Below are 20,471 nucleotides of genomic sequence, written 5' to 3'. Positions count from 1 at the left end.
TGAAAACAGCTTTGTAATACAGTTTGAAGTCTGGAATTGTGATGCTTCTGGCTTTGGTCTTTTTCAACATTACTTGGGCTATTCAGGGTCTTTTCTGGTTACATACAAATTTTAGAATTGTTCGTTTTAGCTCTGTGAAAAATGCTGGTATTATTTTGATAGGAATTGCACCAAATGTGTAGATTGCTTTGTGTAGTGTAGACATTTTCACGGTATTTGTTCTTCTAATTCACGAGTATGTGCCCACTTCTAAAGAAGCCTGGGGGTGATGTAACTTCAACCAAACCAGCTGAGAGGAAGGGGTGACTTCCCAAAGAAGAACAGAAGAGTTGATACAAGAACAAGGTGAGATAGATGTGGAAGTGAGAGGTGGTATTCTATTATTGTGCAGATCTTCCAGCCCAGTCTTCTCATTTGACTTCTTAGGAAACCAGATTGAATAATCTGTCCAAGGGCATAATAATAAATAGCAGAGCCAAGATTTTCCAGTTTCTGCCTTTCTGCTCTGTCCTCTCTACTGTGTTACATCTACCTTCTTGAAAACTGGGAATGAATCGAATGTGAAGCTTCTATAACACTTGATTATCATTGAAATGCCTTCTTAAACACTACATTTCATGATATTAAACTTAAAGGAACTGTAATTGCACATCTATCATCTTTGACGCTCCTATATTAACTGCCCAGAGTAAGAAAACCACATTCCTTCTGTGATAGTAATCCTTGCTATTCCTTTCCTCTTTGGGGAAACAAGTCAAAGCTTGACAAACTCTAGCTGCTGATCTCCTTGGAAGAAGTTCGAGCCCTAACCAGGTGATTCCATGAGTGAGGTGGATGCCCTATGGACAGAGGGGCTCACACCAGCCTCTGATCTTCGTTTGCGGCATATATTATCCCAAGAACTTGATTAATAGTCTAGACAAGGTCCTCCCTTTGGGCGGGCTTGTTGCCCTCCCAATTTTCCCAGGCACAGCGATATCCCTGTGGACAGGTATGGGCATGCATCGTGAATCTGGAGGCTGGCCCAAAAAGTATGTCTGCTGTTTGTGAAGGGGCAATGTAGCAATTACCTGTGAGTAATGCAGTGGCAGATCTTCTATGAGAAATTAAAGCTGAAAAAGAGGGCTTTCCTCTCCTTGAAGGAAGGGTATTGGATGAACTAACTCTTGCCTTGGGAACTCTTTCTTCTCCTTTCCCCAAATTCAATCCCTTTCCCCCAAAACATCCATCCTTTCATAGGCACGCCACTTTGGCACTCCACAAGCCATGGGAATAAGAAAGAACTGGCTAGAAGCAAACCATCTGCTTGCTCTTAGCAATTGAAAGTTTTCCTTTGATGGTTCTGGTTCCAGGAGGGAGAGCCGAAGATTCGATTCTGGAGTCTGCCCCCTTCGAGGAACAGCAGCCTGGCTTCTGGTGGCTACAGCAGCAGGTAGGAAAAGAATGGTTGTTCTTACCTTTTGTTTTTCATAAAATGGAATTTTAAGGCAGTGTTCAATGTTAACTGTCAGTATATTAGACATAGCAAAATCACCAAAGGATTTAAATAATGTGATTTCCATCTGTAAACCACCCTCAACTAATGAGAGGATTGGTCCTGCTGGTGGTGAACCTATTTCAGGATTTCTTTTGGGGGCAGGGGGAGCCTTGGGCTGTTCCATATGATAGCCATTGTGGTCAGTGCCAGAAAGAAACTCACGTCTGATGAGTTTGATATCATCTGTGTTCTCTGGATTTTCACTTGTAATGTGCATGTTTATAAAGGTCTGTGCTCCAGACACAATCACCTCTGTTAAGAATATTCCTCAAAACACAGATGATGATCTGGCCAGAAATGGGCCCCCTTCTAATGCATTGTTTTATTCTAAGTTTTCCAAGAACTCATCAATTGACTTCTTGAAAGACAGTACCATGAGCTGTTTAGAAGGAAGTTTTTAGCAGTCTGAGAAATAGTGAATAGGTGTCAGTTACATTAGTATGGTTCCTTGTTCACCCTCTGGATCACAGAAGAAGACTTTTATATATTTTGGGGCCACTGACTTCTTTATAAGGAATATAACTTAGTAAAACTAGAAAAAAAAAAAAACCCCAAAGTGAAGATGATGAGCCGTTACAGAGTTTGTCATAACCAGTTCCCAAGTGTGGCAAAAAGTCAAATATAATGCATGTGTGATAGAAGGCAGTAATAAAGGGAACATGGAAAAGAACAAGATGGAGTTTTATGAGAATTTTTAAGTCTACTTTTTAAAAGCAAACTGAACGTGTGTGTCAGCAACCAGAGAATCAATTCTCAGAGAAAATACTTGTGCATTGTGTGATTACCTCTCTTTAAAACATGATCAAATACTGAGGTTGTTTCTTGCTTGCTTTGGGGAGAGGTGAGGGGAGGAGGAGGAAGATGGAGGGAAGGAGGAAGGGAGGGGGGAGACACTGTCCTTCTGTACTAGGTTATGGACTGGTTTGTTTTAAATGTACCTCAGCAACCACTTATTCTGCAATTGGGACTTTCTGTGTTCTGGGCACTGTGCTAGGCTCTGGACTACACGCATCACGCTCAGTTTCTTCTTCAGTAAATTTTTCCTCCCCCTTATCAGTGTCACCAACAAATAGACAGCCACAGACATTTAGTACAATGACTTTAACTGGACTCCTCGGGTGACCTGGTGACCTGAACTGCTTGTATATAGAGGTGCTAAAAAAAAATCCATATTGTCTTCTAGTTGGAAATGACACCCTGTTGAAAACAAACAGGAATTCCCAAGCTTCCTTAAAATCCAGCTCTCTGAGGCCAAGGAATAGTAGCGCACTACTATTACATTTGTGTTCTGTTTGTGAATCCTGGGTTTTCTGTATAAGAGAGGTGCTGATCCTTGGCTAGAAGTTTGACCTAGAGCCATGCAGGCTCTAAGACAGGGGCAGTGCCTTGTCTGCCAGGCTTTCTCCCCAAAACCCTGTGGGCTTGAGGAGTGGGGTGGAAGTGGGGACTCAGTCCCTTTGGGTGTCTCTCAGGAGACCTTCTTCTTCATGTATCAGCTGCAAACAGCACCTGCGCCCTCAGCAAATTGATTGAACCTCCTTGCCTGTTAGCCCTGGGCCCCATCCTGCTGGTGGAGGCTGGCTCCTCAGTTGATTTGAGGCAGACCCAGAGGCAAGGCAGAAAGGTGTAAACGTTGCCTCATTACCACACTTGCTCTTCCTTTTCCCTTCTTCCCTATGGCTGCATCTTCTCTTAGTTGCTATAAATAGTGCCATTCCCCCACTCTGGAAAATGTCCAGCTCTGTTACCGGTGGTCGCTTAGCTCTGCACAGCTCCCAGTTCTGGTGAAAAATGTTGCCATGCATGAAATAACAAAGCAGAGGATGAAATTTAAAACAATGCAAAAATAGGAGTAATAGCACTTAACATCCGTGAGAACTGGATGTGTGCTAAAAGCTTTATATACAGGATCTCATTTATTCTTTACAACCACCTCCGAGGTGGAGACTCTTGGTATCCCCATCATACAGACCAAGATACTGAGGCTTAACCATTTACTTGCTGCTAGCAGTTCAGACCTACGTGTCTGACTCCAAAGCATTTAACCACAGCCTGTGATGAGCGTGACAATGGAATTTAGCTTGAATGCTGGCCGATAGAAGACAGTGCAGGGCGGTGAGCAGGGTGCTTAGGCAGATGCCCTTTTCTGGCCGTCTTTGCTCTCCTGCTCTTCCGTGATGCCTCTGGAAAGGTCTGTTGGAGACCACCAGGGAGACCAAAGGGATTGCTCTGCGGCCTGTGGCTTCTCTCTCACAAGTGGCTTGTCATACCTCCCTTTGAGGTCTGGCAACCAGCATTTATCTTAGTCTTTGTTTACAAACAGGAGCCATGCATCCTGCTCTTTCCTTGCTATTTGGGGCTGACTTTAATTTTAAAGGAGCATGTGTTCTGCTTCAGCTCTGCTGGTGTTTTTGGACACAGACTTTAGCCTTAAGACTCATGAGGGTATGATCACAACCAGTTCTTTTCGTTTCCTTGGCTTCAGCTCATATATTCCCCAGGGCCTACCTAGAACCAAAGGGGGTGTTCCTTTAGGGATGGTCTTTGTTTTGTCAATTACCACTCTTCCTACCTGTTTGAAACCACTCTGGGGAAGAGTTTGGAAAGTCTCCAGGCTGTTTACCCCAGGGTTCCCTGATTCATAAGTCATGTCATAAGCTCATTTCTGAGGGGTGCCTTCACATTTTGACCTCCTTCCTATTTTTAATCTATAGGCAAATTCTTCTGTAATATGGATCTTGTCCAAAGAGACTAGAGAAGAGCTCTCAGATCAGCCTCCACCCTAAGCCCATTGGGTGGCCCTTTGGTTAACTTGAGCAATGCATCAGAACCCATCCACTTAGACCTCTCACAAGCTATTTTTATTGTGTGATTTGGCAACGAGTTAGTGAAGTATCACCTTCTTTGAAATCTGGCCTTAACTTGCTTATTTCTGGTTTCAAACAGTTTCCATTATTGTGTGTTTATTGGAAGAGCATGAAAGAGATGGAGGTTTGAGGCAGCAGAAAAGAAGGGGACTAAGACGAATGATCACCTACTGTGTGCTGGGTACTCTACTAGCCTCTCTACATATAATATGATATTTAATCCTGACAGAACCTGGTAAGGTAGAAGGACCCACTTACAGTTGAAGAAACTAAAGTTTCAAAGAAGTTAAGCTACTCGGTGGGAGTGTAACCCAAAGGTGGGGCAAAAGTCAAAGCCAAGGTTGCTTCCCTTTATTCCCTACTGCCTCCACTGTGTCACATCTGTTGCGAACCCTTTCCCGGTAGACAGAGTGTACTCAGACCTTTGTGATCCTGGGACTGAGGTACATGATACATATTTGGTAGATGAGAAAACCAAGACTAAAGGATACTGCTTGGATTAATGGAGATCAGCTCCTATTAAGCCTGATCATTTCCTCCTCATCTCAGACAGTGGACTTCCTGCGGCAATGGTGTTCACATGGAAAATGTTAACCCCCGAGGTCCTAATTAACAGTTAGCTATTTGTATAACTTTTGATTTTTTCAAACCTTGATCTTAGCAATGTGTGTTTGCTTCCATATGCCCTACTCCATTTCTCACATAATTTTATTTCAGAAATGCTACTCAATGTTAATGAGATTAAATACTGTCCTTCCACTGTTCACGAAACAGTTTTCTGTCCTGTTAGCCCAATTCCTTGTTTTTGAGCATCTGAGATGATCCAAAGAATACAACTTCATTTCTTCCTTTTGGAAGTTGTGGTTTCCAAAGAGGACATCTCTAAGCCACATAGTAAAACAAATCTTATATCTCTTACAAGAAATTTCCAGACTGCCTTCCTCAGAAACCTCACATTGTCACCAGCAACAAACAAATATCAGGACTTATTTTCCTCCCATTTCAGGCTGGTCTGCTCTTTATTATTTATTATTGAGCTGAATTTATTATTATTTATTTATTAATGAATTATTAATGAATTATTATTTTTTATTATTGAGCTGAATTTATTTATATTTCTCTTCTCCAAAAATGTTGGGAGTACTGGTCTTAAGTGTCGTTCTTCTCATCGTTGAACCTTCTACCTGAAGACTGACACTGAGTCTTCAGTGACTGGAAGTCTGGAACCACACAGTTGCTTCCAGTCAGAGTAGTGAAGACCTGGAATGCCATGTGCTATGGCCTAACAAAGTTAGAGAGGGGAATGACAGATATGGAATGAGCTGAGAAGTAAAGAGAAATAGTAAAGAACCCATGATAAGGGTGCTTGGGTGGCTCAGAGTGTTAAGCCTCTGCCCTCAGCTCAGGTCATGATCTCAGGGTCCTGGGATTAAGCCCCGCATTGGGCTCTCTGCTGAGTGGTGAGCTTGCTTCCCCCTCTCTCTCTGCCTGCCTCTCTGCCTATTTCTGATATCTCTCTCTCTCTCTCTCTCTCTCTCTGTTAAAAAAAAAAAAAGAACCCATAATAAATAAATAGGATAGAGAAATAGTAGAGGATATGGGAAAATTAGCTTCTTAGGGATTCTTAAAGACTAGTATGTGAAATACTTTTATTCATTTGTTGGTTTAGGTGGTAGCCAGCCTCCAAGATGGCCCCTAATGATCCCTGTCCCTGATGATTAGTATCTTGTGTAGTTCCTTCCCACATCCTGTCAGAGTTGGTCTGGGTGTCCAACAGGATACAGGACAAGTGATGGTATGGTGTTTCTGATATTAAGTTATAAAAGATGTTGTGGCTTTCATTTTGGTCACTTTCTCCCTCTCTTGGGTCCCTCCTTCTGAGGGAAGCCAGCTACCAGGTTGTGAGCAGCACTCTGGAGAGGCTCATGTAATGAAGAACATGGTGGTGACAGCATTCCAACTGCAGTGAAATCCCAAGTCACACCTCTGGCAGGAAACCTGAACCATCTGCTCAACTCTTCATTCCCTGTTAGACCATAAATAGACATCAGTTATCTGTTGCTGCAGAACAAACCACCCCCCAAATAAGAGTGATACTCTCATGTTTGGGCCTGCAAATAGGAATGATAAGAACAGTTGGGATGACTAGGACTCTCCATACAGCCTTTCACTGTGGGCTTTATCACAGTACAATATTTTCCCAGTACCAGTAGGACAAGGACAGAAGCTGTGAACTTCCTGAGTTCTGGGCTCAGAAGCTGCACAACATCACTTCTTCCATATTCTATTGGACGAAGCAAGTAGAAAGACCAGTCCAGATTCAAAGGGTAGGAGGAATAAGTGTTGTCTCTTCATGAGAGGATTTGTAGTATGTGATCATATTTCAATCCATCAAGTCTACCTTCTGGCCATAATGATTTAAATTTTTCCCATATGCAAAATATACTCCTCTCTCCTAAAACCCCTGAAGTCTTATCCAGTGACCACACCAGGCTTGTAGTCCATGATCTTGTCATCTGCATCTGGTCCAGACAGAGAAAGAGTTTCTTGTGTGTAGCTCCTCTTCAACCAGAGATCAAGTTTGCTTTCCATCCTAGCAAACCTTGGACTCTGTTTATGTCCTCTAAATTCTGTTTATAAACTAAATCACACACCCAACTGCAGTGTTGAAACATGGACCTGATAATTCCAGTAGTTATCCCCATTCAAAAATAGAGTAATAGGAAGAAGAAATAGCAGAACTTTGTCCAGAACAATTCTGAAATTGACCTAGGCTCATGGATATCAGGTTCTTCCTACTCTAGCTGGCAGGGTTCCTTGATTATGGTCTGGTTCTGCTCTTGACTCAACCCCTCTGGGTTCTTGGTTCCATATTCTGAGATGTCTTTTCTTTTTGAGAATAAATAGCTTGTGTTTATAGCTAATTAGCTTTCTCACCCTACATTCTGGCTATAGAAATTAGGTAGTTTAGAGATCCCCATCATTATAAACTATTCCTCCAATCTGATAGAACTCATTTAAAGACTTCATGGATTTTCTACATATCTCATTATTGTTCGTTCCATTAGATATAATCCATAGTCAGAGTACATTTGGGGACTGGTCCCTCTCTACAATAGTGCTGTCTAATAAAAATACAATACAGGGGTGCCTGGGTGGCTCGGTGGGTTAAAGCCTCTGCCTTTGGCTCAGGTCATGATCTCAGGGTTCTGGGATCGAGCCCTGCATCGGGCTCTCTGCTCAGTAGGGAGCCTGCTTCCCCTTCTCTCTCTGCCTACTTGTGATCTCTCCCTCCATCAAATAAATAAATAAAATCTTTAAAAAATTAATAAATAAATAAAATAAAAATACAATGCAAACCCCAAATGTGAACCAAATATGTATTTTTTTCCATTCTAAGAGTCATCATTTAATAGTAAAAAAAAAAAAAAAGATGGGGAAAGTGATTTTAGTTATATATTTTGTTTAACTTATTATAATCAAAATATTATCATTCCAACATTAATTATCTTATTAAGATATTTTATATTTTTTAATGCTAGCTTCTTGAAATCAGGTATATATTTTAGGCTTGTAGAACATCTTAATTCAGATTAGCCACATTTCAAGTGCCCAGTAGCTATATGTGCCTACACTGGACAGCCCAGTTTGATTGCTCAGAGATATTTTGGGATTAGGCTTCTATAAATCTTAGAAGCCCTTTGTCTAGTTGAGAGGGCCTACTCAGCACTTCCTAGAGAACTCTTGAGGTCTTAATTGAGGGTCTTACACTCCTATCCTTGATTAGTCTTTACCCTGAGACTGTCTCTTCCTTTGAGAATCCATTGCCAGCTGATGAGAATGGAAATGAGGAACAGTTTTACTTTCCAACTCACCCAATCCTGAATCTTCCTTCTTCTCACTTCTGCTTGCAAATTCAGTGCTTCCTGCTTTCACTCATTTCTCTCCCTTCCTGTACCTTACTGTGCAAGAGTAACTTATCCCTTGGTGCTTTTAGCATTCTTCTCAGAAATCTCTTTACCCAGACCAACATGTTTATTAGGTCTATTTTTTCACCTTACAAATTACTGCAGATGACAGTATTGCTGATGGTTTCAGCCAGACGGGTTGCCTTTTTTCCAGCCTCCAAAAACAATTTCCTCATTGCCCTTGCAGCCTCTCTCCCACCATCTGTCCCAGGGGCAATGCCACCTGGAATCTTTTGTTGGGCAGCGCCCTACTCACCAGTTTCTGCTTTAGTTAGTCATTGCAGAGTAACAAACAACCCTAAAATGTGGTGACTTAAAACAACAGATGACTGTTTCTCATGCTGCTGTGAGCTGACAGGGTAATGGCTGTATTACCCGGGCTTATTCATGCAGTTACCTTCAGTTTGAAGAGCTTGAAGACGTGGGGCTGGGCTCAGCTGGGACAGCTGGGCCTCACTGGCTCCCTGTGCTCTTTTCATCCTTAAGGAGGCAAAGCTTTCTCACATGGAGGCAACTGCATTCTAGAGGTACACGCTTTAATGTGCCAGCACTTACGAGGTCTGTACTAGTGTCACATTTGCTGATTGCACTGGCCAAGGTAAGCAGTCCACCAAGGCCAGAGTCAAACGGGGAGGAAATGACAAGTTGAGGAATCACTAGGATAAAGCATCTCATGCTATCTCTTCTAAATACCTCACGGATTACGTGAGGTGATTTATACATAAAGCACTTAAAGTCTCACAGGAAGACACTGGAACTCGGTTCTAAAGTTGCTCTTGCTTTATGTTTCGAGAGACCCATCCATGCTTACTCTCTTTTTGGTCCAACGAGGAACAAAGAGTTGAGCAGATGGGACAGGTTATATGTAGGACATTGTGCAAAAGGCTTCCATTCTGTTATGTCATTTCATCCTCAAAGCAGCCCATTTTGCAGATGAGGGAAATGAGTTACAGAGAAACGCAGGCAACCCGGCAAGTTAAGGGTCAAGCCAGGCCCTGAGTTGGGGCTGCCTAGCTCTGTGGCCCATGTTCACAATCACTGTCCCAGAGTTGTCTGTGCTCAGGGAAGGCAGAAAAGGGTGGAAAACAAGGCCTAGCATGCAGAAGAAAGCAGGGCAGCATGCCAAAGTCTGTGTATATTTTTCTCAGGTGTTTAGTCCTTTGGGTCTACTGCATAAACTGTTCTTCTAGAACCTTTTCCTCTGGTGACCAGCTTTCCCAATCAGGGCAGATGTGTAGGGAGGTACTTTTTTTCTAGTTGGCGCTCACTTGATTCTCCTATCTGAACTAAGCTTGTTCGATTGCAAATATTCTGATGTGTTGTGAAACAATAGCCTGAACAGTGGCAAGAGAGCATGTTGAGTCTCAGAAGACGTTGGCAGGACTCCTGCCATGCTGATGGCAAACACACAGGTCCCAACAGAGTATAGTCACTCTGGATCTGCAGCTGTCACACCGAGATTTATGACATAGGAAGGTGCCAAGTGTGTAGGGTGAGAAAAAGAAGCAGCTCACGTTTACAATCATCTTTGTAAAAATCCACCCAAATGTTACTGGAGTTGTGCTTTATAAAGGGTTTTGGGCAGATACACATTTTGGGAAATGAGGGGGGATGTTAAAGATATAAACCAAGGTAGAAGTAGTATCATGTAGTGTGTGTGTCAAGAGAACACTTTGGGGAGCTGTTTCTAGGTTAATTTCTATCGAAAGTGTCAACAGTTTCAGAAATGTTGGCTTATATTAGGAAACCAGGGGCAACTGGGTGGCTCAGTGGGTTAAAGCCTCTGCCTTCGGCTCAGGTTGATCTCAGGGTCCTGGGATTGAGCCCCGCATCGGGCTCTCTGCTCAGAGGGGAGCCTGCTTCCCCCCTCTCTCTCTGCCTGCCTCTCTGGCTGCTTGTGATCTCTATCAAATAAATAAATAAATAATCTTTAAAAAATAATTAGGAGACCATTTTGATCTTTTTTTTTTTAAGATTTTATTTATTTGACAGACAGAGATCACAAGTAGACAGGGAGGCAGGCAGAGAAAGAGGAGGAAGCAGGCTCCCTGAGGAGCAGAGAGCCCGACGCGCGGCTCGATCCCTGGGATCATGACCTGATTGGAAGGCAGAGGCTTTAACCCACTGAGCCACCCAGGCACCCCCATTTTGATCTTTAAGAAATGTACCGATTTATCCAGGGGGCTTGTCATTAAGGGTGCTGCTGCTCCAGAGAGCTTCTCTTGTCCTCCTCCATACTATAAGTCATTTTATCTGCCCCCAAACGCTAACAACTTGAGCCGAAAGTCGTGCCATTGCTGAGTAAGAGATCGGAAACGGAAATTCAGAATCTCTCTGTGCCCTATTCCCTTCTGCATAGTTTCCTCATTTGGGGTGTTTATATCATTTTAAATAAATAGCCTTTTTGAAATATTCTAGAGCATTAGCTATGATTTATCTTGTGTAAATTCCAGCCCTTGATAGGGGCGATTTTTCCCCATGTTCTGCATTCCTGGTTCCCTGACTGAGCAGATAGATTTCAATGATGTCCTCTGTGCTGCCTCTCTCTCTCTCTCTCTCTCTCTCAGATTCCTGGTGTATTTTAGAAACCTTGAATTTCTTGACGTGTAGCTAACTGTATCCATCTTTGGAAAGGGGGAAGTCATGCACCCCGCAACAGTGATATTTACTATGGAGCGAATATCGCTTTATTTGAAGTATCCCCTTTCTTGTCAAGTCCTTATTGTTGATGTAATAGAGGTTTAGTTTGTCCACTCACTGGTGCTGGTCAGGGAGGTGTCTCTGTCGTACGCTCCTTCCTGATACACCATGAGGGGGGATGTGGGGTGGCTTTTGAAGGAGCTGGCAGGGCGGAGAGCTCCCGATCCTGTGGGTACAGCCAGAACCCTGTTGCCAGAGAGCACTAGTCACTTCTGATGTGACATCCCAAGGCAAGAGGGCTCGAAGGGAGCCAGTGAGAAAAGTAGACAGGAGTAAAAGAAAAGAGAACGATTTCTGGTCAGGTCAGAGCGAGGTCGTCCTGCTGTGGGGTTGATAAGCTGCGGTTGTCAGCTACAGAAAAATGGGAGCCGAGAACAGACACATTTCTACCCCAGTAAGACTCTCAAAAGCACTTTTCATCTTTCTAGGTAAAGATTTATTGAGAGGCTGATGAGAACAGGGCAGGCTAAAATTACCCAGATTTGTTTTATTCTGTTTTTATTTAACTTTAGACAGCAGCTGTCTGTCCTTTGAATTGAGCTGTTCAAATCCTAGCTGGGAAGCCAAGCAGCCGATGGCATGGCGCCACACCCCTTGCTCCTCTTCAGGTCCCAGGGCTTAAACGTGGCTCCTGGGAGCAGGTCTCAGGTTGCAGAGCTGTCTTAAGGCCAGCTTCAGTTAGGAATCCTTCCTCCCACAACTGATAGTGCTTTTGCATTTTGGATCTCAAGCAAGGAAGCAGAGCCCCCAACCCCGAGACGGGGGGACAGTGCTTTATTGGTGTGATTTGAGGGAGCTCAGAAAGGCTTTTTTCCCCCCCAAATAGCCCATTTGCCACACGAATAAGGAATCATTTCTTTGTGTTAGACAAATACCCTTTAAAAAAAAAAAAAACTTATCCATTAAAAAGCAACATAAGATAGCTTAATTTTCAATATTTTATATGAACCAGCTACATTAGATGCATTCTTTTTCATAGCAATATGGGCAACTGTGGGTAAAGGGAACAGGGCTTCTGGGTCAGGGACAAGGATAAAGCATTGAATACAGGGTGGCAGGCCTGGATCCGGGGAGGGGAGGGACTCCTAAGAGTCTGTGTGCGGATCCTGAGTGCTGATGCTTCCCCAAATCTACAGCCACAGCCACAGCCTCTCTCAGGGTCCCAAATCTATATTGAGACTCCCCCTTGGATCTATCCATCTGAAGCCCATTGGGCACCTTAACTGTAGCGTATTCAAAATTGAATCCGTCTCTTCTTTTTTGCCCGAACTCATACTTTCTGTGCTCCAGGTTTTCTTGAACATCTCCCCTGAGTCCCCACCCAGTCACCAGTCCTGAAAATCCTATCACCTCCAACTCTCTGCTCCTGTCCCACTGCCCCTGACTTCTTTCCAGCTCTCAGCTTCTTCACACGGACAGTTGCAACAGGCATTTAATTGGTCTTTCGGCCTCTCTGTTTCTTTTTTCTTTTTCTTTCTTCTTTTTTTTTTTACTTCCTCCTTTATACTACTGCCAGAATTAACTTGCTGTGTGTAAATCTTATCACTAGTCACCCCTAAAAATCCTTCCTTTCAGTATCTGCTGTTGCCACAGAATAAAATCTCCACTGCATAGTGTCGCGCACAGAGCCCGTCCATCTCAGTCTCGCATCCCACCCACCCTCCCTCCCTCCTCACTGGCCTTTGATTTCGCTTATGCTCTATCTTCTGCATTAAATAACCTGTTCCACCATTGCATCAAACCTATCGTAAATATCGCCACCTCTGTGAAGCTCTCTCCTGCTCCCTCAAGCTGCCCTCCTGCCCCCAGTACACCTTAAATCATGCCATTTCTGGAGTATGAATGTTGGGTACGGTGCCGACCTACAGGAAGTGCTCCATTAATGTTTATTATTGAATGAGAGAGATGCCAGTGGGAAAAGAGCCACAAGAGATGATGGAAGGCGCCAGAGGGAGAAGAAAAAGCCCCAAATGCCAAATTACCCCAGCAAATGAGATATCACTTATAACCGTCAGACTGGGAAGGATGAATAAGACTCTCCATGCCCAGCCTCAAGGCCACATGGAGGAGGAAAATGGACAGCTCCATTTGCTGTTGGAAGGATGGAATATTGGTAGACACTCAATGTAGGAAAATTTTGACAGGGTGCATCAAAGCTTTTAAAGATGATGGAAGCTGACCCAGCAGGTCCATTTTGAAGAATCCATCTTAAGGGAATGCTCTGACAAGGATTTTTGTGATATTTATGCAAAGACCCTTATTTTGACCAGCCATGACGAGTGACACCTGAAATGTCTAACTAGAAGCAGTCGGTGAAAGAAGGCACAGAACATTTTTATCCTGGATGATTAAAAAACCATTAAAAATGTTAACATGGATCTATACTTTCTGACATGGAAGGCTAGAATGTGTGACCTGCTGTGGAGTGATAATGTTGGTTCTAAAAATAAACACATACTGTAATCTCACTTCAAAACACTAGCATAGAAAAAATCACGAGGAATAGGAACTAGCATGCCAACCATGCCTATTCTCAGTCGGTGGTATTCTTTACCTTCTTCTAGATTTCCTGAATTTGGGGGGAACTAATTAGGAATTAGTTGTATGGTGAGGTGTACACGCACAAATGCACATGCACACACTCCCAGTAAGGTTGTTCCACCAATAGAAAGAACAAAGAAAGCCGAAGCTAGTGGACCGGCCAGCTGACCCTCACCACCAGGTCCCCGCTCCATAGTAGCCTCAGGGCAGGGCCTCACTGGTGGACGTTTAAGAGAACTGAGAGGCAAATAGGGCCCTCCCTTTTCTGTTAATATCCAAGTTAGCCAAGAATCCTTTTGAGGATATTTGGGAAACAGCAGGGGCTAAATCAGTTAGTGACCCTGAATGACTCAAGGCCATAAACCCTTTCTAAAACTCTACTACTGGGGAAAATCATTTTTACAAGGCTCCCCGTCAGAAATCAGGTCTGGCTGAGCTAAAACCTCCAGGAGCTGTAGAAGCTGATGACCCTCCTCTTTCCCCCACCAACACACTATAGATCATAGAACGCCTGTTAATTTCCAATTCAGTTTGAAGTACTCCAGAGGATGTGTGTTGGTGTTCAACACCACCCAGGGGAGCTGAAGTGGGGGGGAAGGGGCCAGGCATTGCTGGGGTGATGATGCTAAATGCAAGATCCAGGCCACAGGATCATTCCCCAGACGCTGCTTGGTCCGACCTCCTGCACCAGACAGGAAGTCAGGAGATGCTCTTTTCTTGGTGCCTGAGAACAAGCTTACTCTGCCCTCCAAGTTGTTCTGAGCACCCAAACAGGCCTGCGCCCTGGGCCGGCAGATGGGAACCACACATCCTTCGCTACTCTTTGCCTTCCATCATGACCCTTCAGGCTCTGTCTTGGACCCTGGAGCCAGCTTCTCCCCTCTGTAGCCCCTCAGCCCTTCCCGTTGCTGTTTCAGCGCCAGAGAGCCTGGACAGTGAGTGGATGGGAGAGCACAGTGCCCCGCTCTGTGCTCGTGGCTGGCTGCGGCTGCGACTCCTGCTGGGTGACCCAGGATGGCCCTGCCTGGTGTTGCCTCTTCAGTGCTCCCTCCCTGTGGCTGCCCGAGCTCATCAATCTGGAGGCCCCAGAGGTGGCACTGGCAGCAGTTTAGCCAGAGTCTGTCCCCAGAGCAAATTGTCTGGGAGCTCTGCCAGCTTGTGAAGAAAATCTGCTTTGTGAACCGGGGAAGAAGCCTCCTTTATACTTTCTACTAATCACGTTATTCACATAAGAGAGCTCTTTGCTGCTTCCTTCCTTTCCCACAAGCCCCTGCTTGTTGGGGAGCCTTGAGGAGACCAGGGGGAGAAAGTGCACAGGTGGTGAGCGATTGTCCAAAATATGAAGGAAACAGTAAAATATGTGTTCTAAGAAATGGTTCCATTTCTCCAAGGCTAAAGTATTTTAATAAACACACTTTCTCAGAACAGAATTATAAAAATGTTTAGCCTTAACTGGAAAGTTTATTGCGGCCCATTATAAGCAGTCCTCCCCCTTCACAAAACAAACAGTAGCATGAGTTATGTCTTAAAAAGCAAACTGTAATTAACGTCTCTGGCCTACAAGGTTGATTTCTCTGTGATGTCTCTAAGTTGGTTTGATTTTCCCTGCCTCGACTTGTCCTTTCACTTTTGGCCTTTCTCTCTCCTCCCATACTCATTCTTCTATCTTGGGCCCTTTCTTCTCTTTCCTTCCCAGCATTCCCTTTCTGGAAAAGTGAGTAGAGACCAATGGCTCATGTATAATAATAAAAGAATGAGACTTTTATGTTAAATGGTATTTAAAAAGTCAAGAATAAATGAAAGGACACCCTTGAAGGAATGAGTTCAGGAAGTTTATGCACGTCACATCACTGTCCACCATTCTTCACAATGTTTACACAAATCCTCACTTGGAATTGCCTTTGGGGTTGATTTATAAGGTGTGTGCCTGCACACACACACACACACACACACAATCAATTAATATGTATGCTTTAATTTTGTCCCCTCTTGATTATGTTCCTTCTTCATTAGATTTGGCTCTAAATGACAAATTCTAAATGGAAAAAAAAAAAATCACTCCAGAAGGACCAAGATTTGCCATCAATAACAGTAAACATATGTGTGTATATTTTAAATAAGACCTGAGGGCGTTCCCAGCAGAGGCAGTCCAGAATTATTTTGTGGAAACAGAGCAACAACATTCAAGTCAGACATGGCACCCAAAGTGGCCATTTGGGAAGGCAGTGTTTCCTTTGGGTATATGCTCAGAGAAGTTGGATGCTGGGGTTTTTTGTGTTTTGTTTTTTTTTTTAAAGATTTTGCTTATTTATTTGACAGAGAGAGAGAGAGATCACAAGTGGGCAGAGAGACAGGCAGAGAGAGAGGGGGAAGCAGGCTCCCCACTGAGCAGAGACCCTGGGGCTCTATCCCAGGACCCTGAGATCATGACCTGAGCTGAATGCAGAGGCTTAACCCACTGAGCTACCCAGGCACCCCTGATGGTGTTTATTTTTTTAATCAGCCTTGGGCCTGAGTAGGGAGGCCCCTGTGACGTGGGCGATGGGCACTGGCGTTTACTGAATGCATTCTCTGTGATGTGCCAGGCTCTGTGCTGAGCATTTCACATGCAAAATCTCATTTAATTCTCCCCACAGCCCTGTGAGAAAGCTGAGTTCTTCAGAGCAGGCACACAACTGGGGAGTAGCAGACCTAGGATTTGGACCCATTTTTCTGACTCCAGGGCTCATTCACCAAGTCACCAACCAGAGGCAGTTCACTTGTTTCCTTTGTGCTCCAAACACATCCCTTGCCTAGAGCATCCAAGAGGGCGCTGCATGGACACACAGCCGAAGCTGCTCAGCGTTCAACGAGTGAGCGTTCATGCCTGTCTTTTGTGCAGGTCTTTCTCCTTCGCTCTCAGTTTTCCCATTACATATATGTTTTTTTTCAGGAATTTGTTTCAGGAATTTTAATGATTTCTAAAAAATCCAAGGATGCTTTATGACTACAGATTTTTGCTCTAACCAGCGGCTTCCTTTGTAGGTGTTTCTTCCTTGCCTCATAAACGAGATCTCTGTAGGAAGAGTTGCTACCACTGGCAGCAGGCGTTGTTTTCTCTGTGAACCTTAGAAGAAATCTTGGTACACATACTCTATCATGTCTCCACCAATTCCACCAAATATGCCTGCAGCTGGTCTTATCTGGAAGTTGGAAATCTTTCTTTCCTTCACAATTGTACCTCGTGGCTAACTCTGAAGGATCTGTCTTCTCTGCCCTCTCTAATTTTCCCATTTTCCCACAGGCCTTTACAGTGACAGTATTATCTCTGACCTTTCTGTGTATATGCCCTGCTCCACACCTTTCTCCTTTCCTCTCTGCTTGGGATTCTCTGGATGGCGTGACTGGATCTTCTCTTTCTTTCCGCCTCCTCCATGAACAAGAGTCCAAAGTGAGTCTGGAGAGCGGGTTGACAAGGACTGTTAACTTAGTTGCTTTACTCACTTGCAACTCTGTCCCAAGTCCCTCCAAGAAGGCCCACTGCTTTTTAACCTACCTCCAGGCAGCTGTTTCCAGGTAAACATATTAAATGAGGAGCCGATGTTCCTCAAACAGAAGAGAGGCGGGGACAGATTTTAGAATCACTGAAAGTATTTAGTCTCTAACTACAGGTGTTTTTTTTTTTAACTTATAAATCCTGGTGGTGGTATTAGTACCAGCTTTTCAAAAAAGGCGGGGGGGATTGTGACTGACTCAAATAAAAGTATCATACAGGCAGTGGCCATGAATTAATATGAAATATGAAGAGGAAGGTGATTCTGATAATATGAGTAACAGCTTTGATCATGGAAATCCTTCAGGTTTGGGTGATATATGAGGATAACACATTTTAAATTGTGAGGGTACGCCATTATTAATGGGAAAGATGAATACTTTTTGTAGGTCATAGAACACATCACCTCATAAGCCATCAGGGCTTATGATAGAGTGATAGTATAATATAAGAGATTAGGGAACCCTGTTAAGTCACTATTTCATAGGTGGACACATGGAAACAGTAAGAAGTTAGATTTCTTAGAAGGAAAAAGATTGGTTAAAAACTAAGATTAATAGGGGTGCCTGGGTGGCTCAGTGGATTAAGCCGCTGCCTTCGGCTCAGGTCATGATCTCAGGGTCCTGGGATCGAGCCCCGCATGGGGCCCTCTGCTCAGCAGGGAGTCTGCTTCCCCCTCTGTCTCTGCCTGCCTCTCTGCCTACTTGTGATCTCTCTCTCTCTCTATCAAATAAAATAAATAAAATCTTTTAAAAAAAACTAAGATTAATAGAATAGTTCTTCTAATTAAATGATAAAGTCAACATACATATTTTATGCTTCTAGTAGTAGTACTTCACAGTGTATAAGTGCGTGGGAATCACGTGATCCTTTCAATCATTTTAGTCCGCTTTAACAGAGTTCTAGACATGAAAAACATTGAGGTTTGAGTTTTGCCTCTATGATAAGCCCAGACATTGAAGTCTAGCCAGGCTATCCTTCAAGTGCTTCATCTTTAAAGGGCTGTTATGGAGCTGGGGGTGGTGGACAGATAATAATTAGGCATAGTAAGGTGTTGTTGTAATTTAATTAATATTTATAAAGCACTCAGAGATTGTCAGATGAAAGGTGCTCATCCAAAGAACAATTATCTTACGATCTCTCCCATGCTCCTGCTCCAGGTTTTTCAGCCAAAGTAAAAGGGGTTAACCTAGAGTCTGGGAAGCTCTGCTACCAGAATTATGATGACGAGTGTAGACATTAAGCTTGTCACCCCTTGTGCAGAGTGATGGTTTATTTTGGGTTGCCTGAAATGCTGCTGCAAATCACTGGGTCCCCAGGAGACAATGTCATATCATCCATCAAGCCTGCCAATGGGGAATTTTCTGTCTCAGCAAATCCTTGTCCTTAAAGCAGACTTAAGCAAGGAAGTCCCAACCTCATTCTGATAGTTTGTGTAATAGTTCATTTTTTTTTTTTCCAAGATGGGTAAAAAGAACTAATGTCTTCAGGATGTAGCACAAATGGGTAGACTCCAGTAGCCATGGTGGGGAGAAAAACTGGGAGAAAGGACAGCCTGTATGTCCCCTCTTTCATCCCTTATTTCTGGAACGTACTCCCCCCCCTTCTGGTCATGTGGCCAGAATGAAAGAAAAGCAAAGATTGGGGCTCAGTGGTGAGGTGACTGTAGTTGGCAAGAGAGGGCTCCTCTCTTGGCTGCCACAGTGTCTCTGGGAATGGGTACCTGTTCCTCCCCAGCACTGGGCACTGATATGTATTGGAAAAAATGCCCATTCATGGGCAGATGGGGAGGCCTACTTTTAACTCTTAAAATTAGGACTGACCAGTTCAGTTCAGCTCTGACAAATGCAATGGGTGCTGCTGCGAAGGGGATCTCTGCTAGACTTTTTCAAAGTATCCCTGTAGGACCGTCTGCATGAGAGTCACCTGAAGAATGTCCTGATTCTGGGGGCCTGGGACTCTGCATTTTAACAGGCTCACCCACATTTGTCTGAACACAATACCCTGACCCACTCTTTGTTGAGCTCATTCTTGGTTAAAAGGTTGTTTCCGGGATGCCTGGGTGGCTCAGCCAATTAAGCCTCTGCCTTCAGCTCAGGACAGGATTCCAGGGTCCTGGGATGGAGACCCTCCATTTGGGCTCCCTACAGGGAGCCTGCTTCTCCCTCTGCCTGCTTCTTCCCCCGGCTTGTGCTCTCTCTCTGTCTCTCTCTCTCTCTGGCAAATAAATAAATAAAATCTTTTAAAAAAACGTTTGGTTCCAATAACCAAAACAGGCTGCATATTCTGATTGCCAAGAGAGGAGCCGTCTCTGTCAGCAGGAATATTAGGTGGCTGATACCTCCTTCGAGAAAATGCCACGTAAATTACTCATCAGAGAATACTGAGGAACTGATTCCTTTGGCTCTTCTTCTCAGCCCAGATCCACAAATCTGTCACATACTAAACACCTACTTTAAATTCCCTATGCCAGGTCTTTGTAATGACTGCTTGGCTTTACAATGTAAAATCTGGCTGGCAAAGGCAGGGGCGAAAGTTATTATGTTCCAAGAAAACTGGTAGCCATTCAATCAATGTTCTCAGCTACTTCCTGAATCTATATTTTTAAACTAAGGAGCACCCATCTATCATTAGGACTTTTTCTAATGGCCCGGAGTCAGGTCTGGGTATCATCCAGTTAAACAGTAGCTCAGTTTTTGACCTGGGCTCAGGCATATCTGAAGTTCTATGTTATTATCACCCTTTTATTCATCCCCTGCCTTCCTCATTTATTCACGTCTGGTCCCTGGCATTTCCCCAGCTGACACCCCTCTCTGCTCTGTAATCCTCATTGGAAGCAGGCAATTTCAGCTTTCTCAGCTCCTATAATGGAGGGAAAGCCAGCAGGAGCCAGCTGTGGATATCAGAGAAGTGACACAACCTCTCTGAGCCTCAGTGGCTTTATTTGTGCACATGACAAGAATAATTCTTGCCTTGCCAGGATGAAATCAGATAACGTATGTTAAGTATCCTGCCTCATACCTGGCCCATGGAAGGTGCTCGGTATGTGATACAACATCACGCTCATCCTCTCTGGGCCGTTAGCCTCCCTCCCCAAAGTGTCTCCGCCTGTCATCTAACCCGGGAGGTGACCTAAGCACGATCTAGCTGAGTAGAGAGAGGGGGATCATTCTCAAAGCACTTCTTCACCCTAGCACATTCTTCAGAAGTCATCCTCCTCTCAACAGTTTTTAAGATAAACTGTTAATAAAGGCAGTTATTAAGACTATGATGACAAGAAGAGAAAGGAAGCAATATGAGATGCAAAACATGTGGGGAAGGTTCTT

The 20,471-nt window shown here is 43.9% G+C and overlaps 1 long non-coding RNA gene across 1 annotated transcript in view; it reads left to right on the top strand.

Annotated features, from left to right (window-relative positions):
• Positions 1-1,349: 1,349 nt before the first annotated feature.
• Positions 1,350-20,471, top strand: part of LOC309866995 — a 135,635-nt gene continuing 116,513 nt past the window's right edge. The window contains exon 1 of the long non-coding RNA XR_014312912.1: positions 1,350-1,432. This is a non-coding gene — a long non-coding RNA (uncharacterized lncRNA). The remainder of the gene's footprint in view (positions 1,433-20,471) is intronic.

The sequence above is a fragment of the Mustela nivalis genome, assembly GCF_964662115.1.
Source record: "Mustela nivalis genome assembly, chromosome: 6".
Taxonomy (NCBI): Eukaryota; Metazoa; Chordata; class Mammalia; order Carnivora; family Mustelidae; genus Mustela; species Mustela nivalis.
Note: the sequence above shows the minus strand (reverse complement) of the source record. Positions and strands in the feature narration are given on the sequence as shown.